General features: G+C 47.3%; 1 pseudogene; it reads left to right on the forward strand.

Moving 5' to 3' along the window:
* Nucleotides 1–8,040, forward strand: part of LOC108306998 — a 36,130-nt pseudogene extending 28,090 nt beyond the window's left edge.
* Nucleotides 8,041–9,056: the final 1,016 nt, after the last annotated feature.

The following is a 9,056-nucleotide window of genomic DNA, read 5'->3' on the forward strand; positions in this document are numbered from 1 at the left end:
TTGAGACCAGCCTGGCCAACATGGTGAAACCCTGGCTTTACTAAAAATACAAAAATTAGCTAGGCATGGTGGTGTGTGCCTGTAATCCCAGCTACTTGGGAGGCTGAGGCAGGAGAATCACTTGAACCCCGGAGGCGGAGGTTGCAGTGAGCTGAGATCATGCCACTGCACTCCAGCCTGGGCAACAGAGAGAGACTCCTTCTCCAAAAAAAAGAAAAAAAAAAACGTGCATGAAATTTCAGTTCCTTTTGAAGACACTTATCAGCTCCTAGGCATTTTCTTCACTCCAATTCCATGCTCCGATTGTGACACCTAAATTGATTTCTCTGGAAATTATAGGTATTAGCTGAATCTCTGTTGTACTCCCCTCCATCAGATGGTGCCACACTCCAGGCTGGAGAGACGTCCTGGCTCTGCTACTCGCAGGCCTGGCTACCCAGCCTACACGTGGCACTTTGATGAAATCTGATTATCAAATCTGTATCTCCCACCTCAGACATGAGCCCCAAAGGACTTTGTCTTGATTATTTATGCTCCCCTTGTTTTCAGCTTCGGGGCTGTGAGAACATTTTCTTTCTACCCACAATTGCTTTACTGAGATCCAAGAGAAAATCCCCCTCACTGGACCCAGTCCTCCAATATCCTCCACCTGGGCACCTTCGGTAACCCCTGGAAGGGGCCAGGCACCAGCACACAGGCCCAAGCTTTGTGGTTCACAGTGGGGAAGCAGTGACAGGGCACAGCAGAGATGCACGCTGGGGTGGCTCAGGCAGAGTGTGTAACACAGCTTCTTCAGGAGGGGCCCTGGCAGCCCACCACAGAAAAGCCGGGTTAGGAACGCCTATCCCTACAAGCCACCCTGCTCTGGACACTCCGGCCCCCTGTCAGGACTCAGGACCCAGGCCTTGCCACCCAAAGACACTAAAGCAGGACAAGGACACCACGGAAAACTGGGCCTTCCCACCTGGGTCAGTCAGTTTGTTATGATTTCCGTTCTTTTGCATTTGCTGAGGAGTGATTTATTTCCAATTATATGGTCAATTTTAGAGTAGGTGTGATGTGGTGCTGAGAAGAATGTATATTCTGTAAATGTTATAAATTTACAGAATGTATATTTATAAATGTTTACTGAAGCTCAGCCCCTTTGCACACAGAGACCTACCTAAGGCCGCAAAGAGCCACCAGAAAACGCCGAGAAAAACGTAGGGCTACCACAGCACAGACAGGACTGAGAGTTTTTGAGCCGGAGAAGCTGAGGAGCTGGCAAAGACCAATACAGAGCTAGAGAGGAGACAAGGGAGGGGCACCAAGAAGGAGAGGGACCCAACTGCTGAGGGCATACTTTTAAAGGAGGCTGGGGAAGGAACTTCCTCGAGACATAGCACCGCCTCTGGCCATCACATTCCTGTAATCACCTTCTCTTCTCTGGGATTAGGGTTTGCAAGGAACTTGGACCAGCTAAACCCATGTCACTTTTCTTTTTTAATAGAGACAGGATCCCACTCTGTCTTCCAGGCTAGAGTGCAGTGGTGTGACCACAACTTACTGCAGTCTTGAACTCCTAGGCTCAAGTGATCCTCCCATCTCAGGCTCCCAAGTAGCTGGGATTACAGGCACATGCCACCACACTCAGCTATTTTTATTATTATTTGAGTCGAAGTCTCACTCTGCCACCCAGGCTGGAGTACAGTGGCACAATCTCGGCTCACTGCAACCTCCACCTCCTGTGGTCAAGTGATTCTCCTGCCTTAGCCTCCCAAGAGTAGCTAGAATTGCAGGTGTCTGCCACCATGCCCAGCCAATTTTTGTATTTTTAGTAGAGATGGGGTTTTACCATGTTGGCCAGGCTGGTCTCAAACTCCTCACCTCAAGTGATCCTCCTGCCTCGGCCTCCCAAAGTGCTGAGATTACAGGCATGAGCCACCACGCCCACCTGTCCCAGTTATTTTTTTTAAATTTTTGTAGAGATGAGGTCTTGCTATCTTGCCCAGGCTGCTCTTGAATTCCTAGGCTCTAACAATCTTCCTGCCTCAGCCTCCCAAACTCCTGGGCTTTAATAATCCTCCTGCCCCTCCCAAAGTATTGGGATTACAGACATGAACCACTGCACCCACCTTGGCTCTTATAATGCCAGAATTTACTGAATCCCAGGGCCCAGGTCAAGCAACTCATACTTCAGGGCCCCAGGAAACACCTTCACTCCAGTGACTAAGTTCTTCTTTACAAGCCTGGTGAGGACTGCATCACTCTGAAACAAAGTGACAGTGTGACATGGGACAAAGTTCCCAGGCCCAGTATGGCTTTGGAGATTCTACCTCTCCAGTCCCAGGGCCCAGCCCTGATCTTGGAGGAAGGAGCTGAACCACCAGCATCGTCCAGTGCCATTGTCGTAGCTATATGGATTCTCCCTTATGGGGGCAGGGGATGTCTTAACACAGAAAGAGCAGAACCCTAGGATGGCAAACACATATGCAAGTTGATGGGGATAGTGTTTCAGGGTAATTGGGTACTTTTCTGATGCCCTTGCAAGCCCCACCACAAAGAGCCATGTTCCTCTATATATAGGCTTGAGCCCAGGTGAAAGAGGAAAGCTAGTGACTGGGTACAACTTCTTTCCAGCTCAGCAACACTCTCTGAGCTTTGGCAAAGTGATCTCCTATGAGCCTGCACTCTCTGCCCTGCAAGCCCACTCCTTGCCCTACAGACCAAGACATGGCTCCTGACACCAGGAAGGGGGTTCTCACATAGGAGAATGGAAAGCTGGATGCAGACAGGTGCCACCAGCCCCTCGAGTCTGGGTCTATGCCTGAGGAAGCCCTCAAACACAGATACGGGCTTTACAGATGAGCAGCCACACTTCTGTTGTGAGAGTCACTGTGAGGACCACTGCAGGCCCTGATGGATTCCATAACCGGAAATCCATCTGTTAACCAGTCAGGTGTTACACCAAAGAGTATCCCTGTGGCTACCGGGCAATTGAATTCTTGACCTTCAGTTCCACTTTACTAGAGCAAGTCACAGCACATTGATTTAATGTATGAATACATAAGGAAAAATAAGATGAAATATGGAAATATTAGTCAAGATAAATAAGATTTTGCAAAGCTAGACAAACTAGATAAGGGTCTTACTTTGCAATATTTTTCCTGCTTTGGCTCAATTTAACTGTCTTTCTTTTTCTCATTTTTTCTTTTTCTTAATAAAACTACCTACTAATGCTTTTGAAAAGAAACAATATACCAGACACACAATGGCAAAGACAAAAGAAAAAGCAATTCTATGGCTAACCAGCAAACCAGGCTCCTGTGTCCTGAGGAGGAAGCTCATCTGTTGGCATGATGGGCATTCCAGCTGCCTTTGCCACCATCCCTCAGACTTCTCTAGAACCTACTAAGAACAAAATACCCGTGAGAGAGACCCCAGGAGGCAGAACATGAGCGGAGTCCGACAAACACTGCCTCTAGTTTCCATTGGCAGTTACCTAACCCCAGAATCACCAGGGCTGTGTGGCAGCCCTCTCAAGGGATCTATAAGCCTGGCTGTTTGAAAGATAAATGGAAAGCTTTGGGAGCTTAGTATTAGCTAAGGAAATACTAACCATCCAATTAGTTAACAGATGGGTTTCCAGTTATGGAATCCACCTTTCATCAAGGGTGGTGAGAACTGAGTGATCACCCATTCTCCGCCATGAGACTAGAACTCTGCATCTGAGGGGTGTAAGGGAATTTTCTATAACCTGTACTATAAGAGGTAGTGACATGGTCACAAGGCCAGGCCAGAGAAGCAAAATGGTCACACAGTAAACAAGCGGCAGAGCCCGACTTCCAGGCTCAACTCTTTCCCTCTGTCTTTCACCAGGGTTTTTGCTTATAAAAACTAGCAGGACTGAGATAGAGTGGAGACGGAAGGATACCTTTAGACACTTAAAAAAAAAAAGAACAACTTCTGCTAGATTCTGGGAGCTCTGAGAGCAACTTGAGACCCCACAGGTCTTCTGCCCAGTCAGTTCTCACACCATTATCTGATAAAATGTGTTCAATTGGTGGCAGATGACTGTCTCCAGGACTCTGGATTATCTACCCATTAAATCAGATTGCTAATAAAGAAGTTTTAATGTAGAGTATGAATCTTCCAGCAGTAACTGCTTCCCCAAGTTCTTGTACTAAATACGCCACAGTGAATCTCTAAGCAAAAGAACATCTGTCACAGCAGCAGCCTTAGTCAACATTAGACAGCTGGGCCGATCCCAGGCCCCCAGCAGGCACAGGGAGGCTTCCGTGGCCACGTACACACACATGCCCATGTGCGCACAGCCCTCCCCTGCTGAGGAGCTCACAACTGACCACATAGGGACACCAAGACGTGCCACAAGAAGTCCTTTGTCACCTGCCCCAACCACACCAAACATTCCCCCTTCATGGTCATATTGCCAAACACCTTAAGCAGGAATAACCTGAGACAGGAGAGTCTTTCCCCAGTGGGGAGGCAGACAGCTGCCTGGAACACCCTCCTGAAGATCTTTCATTAGATCGCAGAATAAATTAGTCTCAGGATAGGAATCATGGATGACTCTACTCTGGAAAGGGGAAAGAATACAGAAATCAGAGTCTGTCTGATAGCACATGGGAGACTACAGCCCAAATTCAATGTGTGTTTGCAATTCCACATCGTAATTGAACTAAAAGTATACTGATGCTTAACATTCGTGCTGTGCCAGGCCTAATGGTGAGCACTTGCTTTGTCTCATTTCATTTTCACAACCACTCTAGAAGGCTAGGATTGTCATCTCCAATTTACAGATGAGGAAACTGAGGCCCAAAGAGGTAAGTAACAAGCTATAAGTCACAGAAGTAATAAGTGACGGAATCTGAACCCATCTCTAGCTCTATCTTAATCATTCACTGCCTTGTAGCAATTACAAATTCATAGACACATGCCTCTATGATGCACCTTTGTGAGAGGACTCAGTAAAGGAGAGACATGAGGGGCTCTGACTTTCCTAAGCTGCATGTCAGTCCTCTGTTCACACTGATGGACAGTGCTGGCCATGCTTCTTCCACGTCAAGACTTCACGATGGAGACTTGAACTCAGACCCTGAAACATCACCAAAGACTTTCCCTGGATGGCTGGCACCCTCTTGGTGCTTTTCATCGAGTTCTTTCTGGAAGATCCAGGCCTGACACATAGTATTTATGTAATAATTTTCTCACCCACCACACAAAGCAGATAACAAGGCAGAAATAGGATATCTCTGTTTCATTTCAAACTGAAATAACATCCGTAGGTTTAGGAAAATTAAAATTCACTTTGCTCACAGTCCACCAGCAGTCACAACAGGAAGCAAGTAAGACTGCGACACTCACAACTCACACATGCAGCCAGGAATCCCAGCTGAGGAGCAAACTTTGGGAGGACACAGAAACTGAGTCGTGACCTGAACTCACTAAATTTCAACAAATACCCATTTATACACAACACAATACATTTCCCTCTCAGGGAGCTGAAGTGCAGTCTTCCGAGCAGGGGTGATCGGCAGCCTCCTCCCCTTTCTGTCACTTGTCCGTGGACCCTCCATACACATCTACTCCCACAAGTCCATGTGTTTGGGGGACCCTGTAAGCACAGGAGCATGGAAACTCGGGCACATGCCAGTAAAAGCAGGCAGAGAAGGGGCCACATACTGTGATTGTCTCCAGGGAACGGAGGCTATGGAAGGGATTCAGCCCACTTACCAAATAGCAACTGTGTGCCAGATATGGTGCCAGTGATGGGGACTGCAGCCATGAATGGGACCTGGGCCTGCCCAATATAACCCCTGAGCTAGGAGGATGGAGGGACAGGTGAGCAGATGCCAGCAGAGCAGTGTGATCAGAGCTGGGTTGCAAGACGCACAGAACACCCTGGAAGGATGCTGGACACCACAGCAGGCAGAGGAGGGGCACCCTGCAGAAACAGCGAAGCTTCCTGGAAGAACTTCTCAGCCAAGACTCGAAGAATTAAGTTAGTTCAGCAAAGCAGAGGCAACAGTGAGGGGCCAGTGTTCTTGAAAGAAGCACCAATATGTCTAAATGCCTGGAAGCCAGGGAGACTGCGGCCCACTCACAAAACTAGAAGCAGCTACTGCAGCTGGTGTGCAACATGAGAGGACTTACCCTCCACGTGCTTGCTCCATCCTGAGCCCTGGCAGGATGAGGAGTGCAGCCAGCGGCCGGCAGGTGGCCTTCGCAGGGGAAGCAGGCCTACCGCAGCCTGATGGCAGGCATCCGGCCTTCTTTGAGGACAACCTCCTTGTGATACTGTTACCAGAAGGGGTCCCGATCTAGACCCCAAGAGAGGGCTCTTGGATGTAGCACAAGAAAGAATTTGGGGCAAGTCCACAGAGCAAAGTGAAAGCAACTTTATTAGGAACGTAAGGGAATAAAAGAATGGCTACCCCATAGGCAGAGCAGCCACAAGGACTGCTGGCTGCCCATTTTTATGGTCCTTTCTTGATGATGTGCTAAACAGGGAGTGGATTATTCATGCCTCTCCTTTTTAGACCATGTAGGGTAACCTCCTGATGTTGCCATAGCATTTGTGAACTGTCATGGTGCTGGTGGGAGTGTTGCAGTGAGGACAACCAGAGGTCACTCTTGTTGCCATCTTGGTTTTGGTAGAGTTTGGCCGACTTCTTTATCGCAACCTGTTTTATCAGCAAGGCCTTATGACCTGTATCTCATGCTGACCTCCTACATTATCCTGTGACTTAGGATGCCGCACCGTCTGGGAATGCAGCCTAGGAGGTCTCAGCCTTACTTTACCCCTTATTTTACCCAGCTCCTATTTAAGATGGAGTCGCTGTAGTTCAAATGCCTCTGACAACGTTCTGGGGGTCCAGAGGTGTTTCCAGCTAACCTGCCCAGCTCCGCATCCCATGAGGCATCAGCACAGCGAGGACAGCAGACCTTGTCATCAGTGGGCAGTTTGGGAGTCGGGGTGAAGGAGAGGTAACATTAGTGTTACCAGATTTGGCCCAGGCAAATTCACGGAGATGGAAAGAATAGCAAAGGACACCAGCAAGTAGGGAAGGGGGACTGGAAATGTATTGTTTAATATTAATACGTACAGAGTCTGTTTGAAGTGATGAAAAGGACCTGGAAATGGATGGTGGTGATGTTTGCACAGCACTGTAAATTTGCCTCATGCCACTGAATCTTACATTTCAAAATGATTAAAATGGTAAATTTTTTGTCATTTCAGCATGATTTTTTCAATTGGCCAAAGCAAGGGACTGCCAATCCTTTGTGGTCTCAAGAACAATCAGTGGCCTAAACGCTAATCAGATGTATAAAGGTTCAAGTCCATTATCTGGCACATAGTAGGTGCCCAACACATGAGAGTAATCATTGTTACTGTTACTGAATCCATGTGGCTTTTCTTGTGATCACTTAAGTTATGAATGAGTGTATCTGGTATTAATGTTCCTTAAGTGCTGCTAGAGAGTTTCTGTTACAATTAAGTAATAATTAATGATCGTCGTAGAATCCCTTATACAATTCCACATCATGAGTTTTCCGATTCAAATTCAGCTTCTCCTTCCATTGCGTACTTTCATCTCCCACAATAAGCTGTTTACCCTTTAAATTATTTCTGTTCCAACCACTGTGATCACTGTACTTAAAATTCAATCAGGCTTCTAATTTTAAGCATCTTTTTTTGTGTATAGCGTCAACAATTGACAAGCGTCCTGAATTTAACATCTGTTCCCAGCAGTAAATGGTTTTAAATTTGAGAACCAAAAACATATTTGAGGCAATTATGAGCAGTCCTCGCGCTGTGATTCATGGCTGTGCATCGGCAACTTCTTCTGTGACAGCCACAGTTCTGATAGACGGGACCAGCAGCAGCAGTGCTGTTGCGACAAGAAGGCCAGACAAGCTGCTCGGACATCCCACTTCCAGCAGAATGCCTTTGATGAGCAAAACACACCACCTACTGTGCACCACCAAGCAACCTGCGAAACATTTTTATACGCTCTCTCCCATTTGATCCTCAAGTAAGACTTCTTCAGAAATATAAGTAAAAATGGGGTCTCTGGGGCAATCTCTCATGAGGTCAAATAGCCCTCTCTGGGAGTCCTGTGGATGGCAGGGACTCATTCCTGCCATAGTTGTCTGTGCCCAGGGCCTGCTGTTCAGAAGGATGGTGGCTGGGGAGAATCCAGCCAGAAGCTGTCTTGGATACTGGTCCCCAGCTGGGCTCATGGATTCTGGTGTCAGCTTATGGAAAAAGGGGATGTGATTGGAGCAGAAGGTGCTTGTACTCAGATTTGGGAGGTGACGTGCCAACTGAGACAACAGTGGAATTATTAAGTGTATAGAAAGAAAGCAGGAATTTGGCTTCAATCAGATGCTAATTATACTTACACTGATAAACTGTGAAGGAAAATAAGTATAACTATGATAAATAAATTATGGATGTCTGAAATGTACTTTTGAGACTAAGCCTCGCTCTGTCGCCCAGGCTAGAGTGCAGCAGCGTGATCTCAGCTTGCTGCAACCTCCGCCTCCAGGGTTCAAGTGATTCTCCTGCCTCAGCCTCCCAAGTACCTGGGACTGCAGGCGTGTGCCACCATGCCCAGCTAGTTTGTTGTATTTTTAGTAGAGACGGGGTTTCACCATTGGCCTGGCTGGTCGCAAACTCCGGACTTCAAGTGATCCACCCACCTTGGCCTCCCAAAATGCTGGGATTATTAGCATGAGCCACCACGCCCGGCCTAAGATGTCTGAAATTTTCTATTAGTAACAGGAAATTACTATTTTACTATTTTTACTATTTGTAGCTCTGTAGGACAGGCTCTCTTAAAATCCCAGCCTTACGCTGGGACTTCTAGAGCTGCAGCTCCACAACTTAAAAATCCTTCCATCTCACCAGCCTCTACTCAAAATCCTTCCATCTCACCAGCCTCTACTCAAAATCCTTCCACATCACCAGCCTCTACTCAAAGCCCTTCCATCTCACCAGCCTCTACTCAAAACCCTTCCATCTCACCAGCCTCTACTCAAAATCCTTCCAC

The sequence above is a fragment of the Cebus imitator genome, unplaced genomic scaffold (assembly GCF_001604975.1).
Source record: "Cebus imitator isolate Cc_AM_T3 unplaced genomic scaffold, Cebus_imitator-1.0 Scaffold76, whole genome shotgun sequence".
Taxonomy (NCBI): domain Eukaryota; kingdom Metazoa; phylum Chordata; class Mammalia; order Primates; family Cebidae; genus Cebus; species Cebus imitator.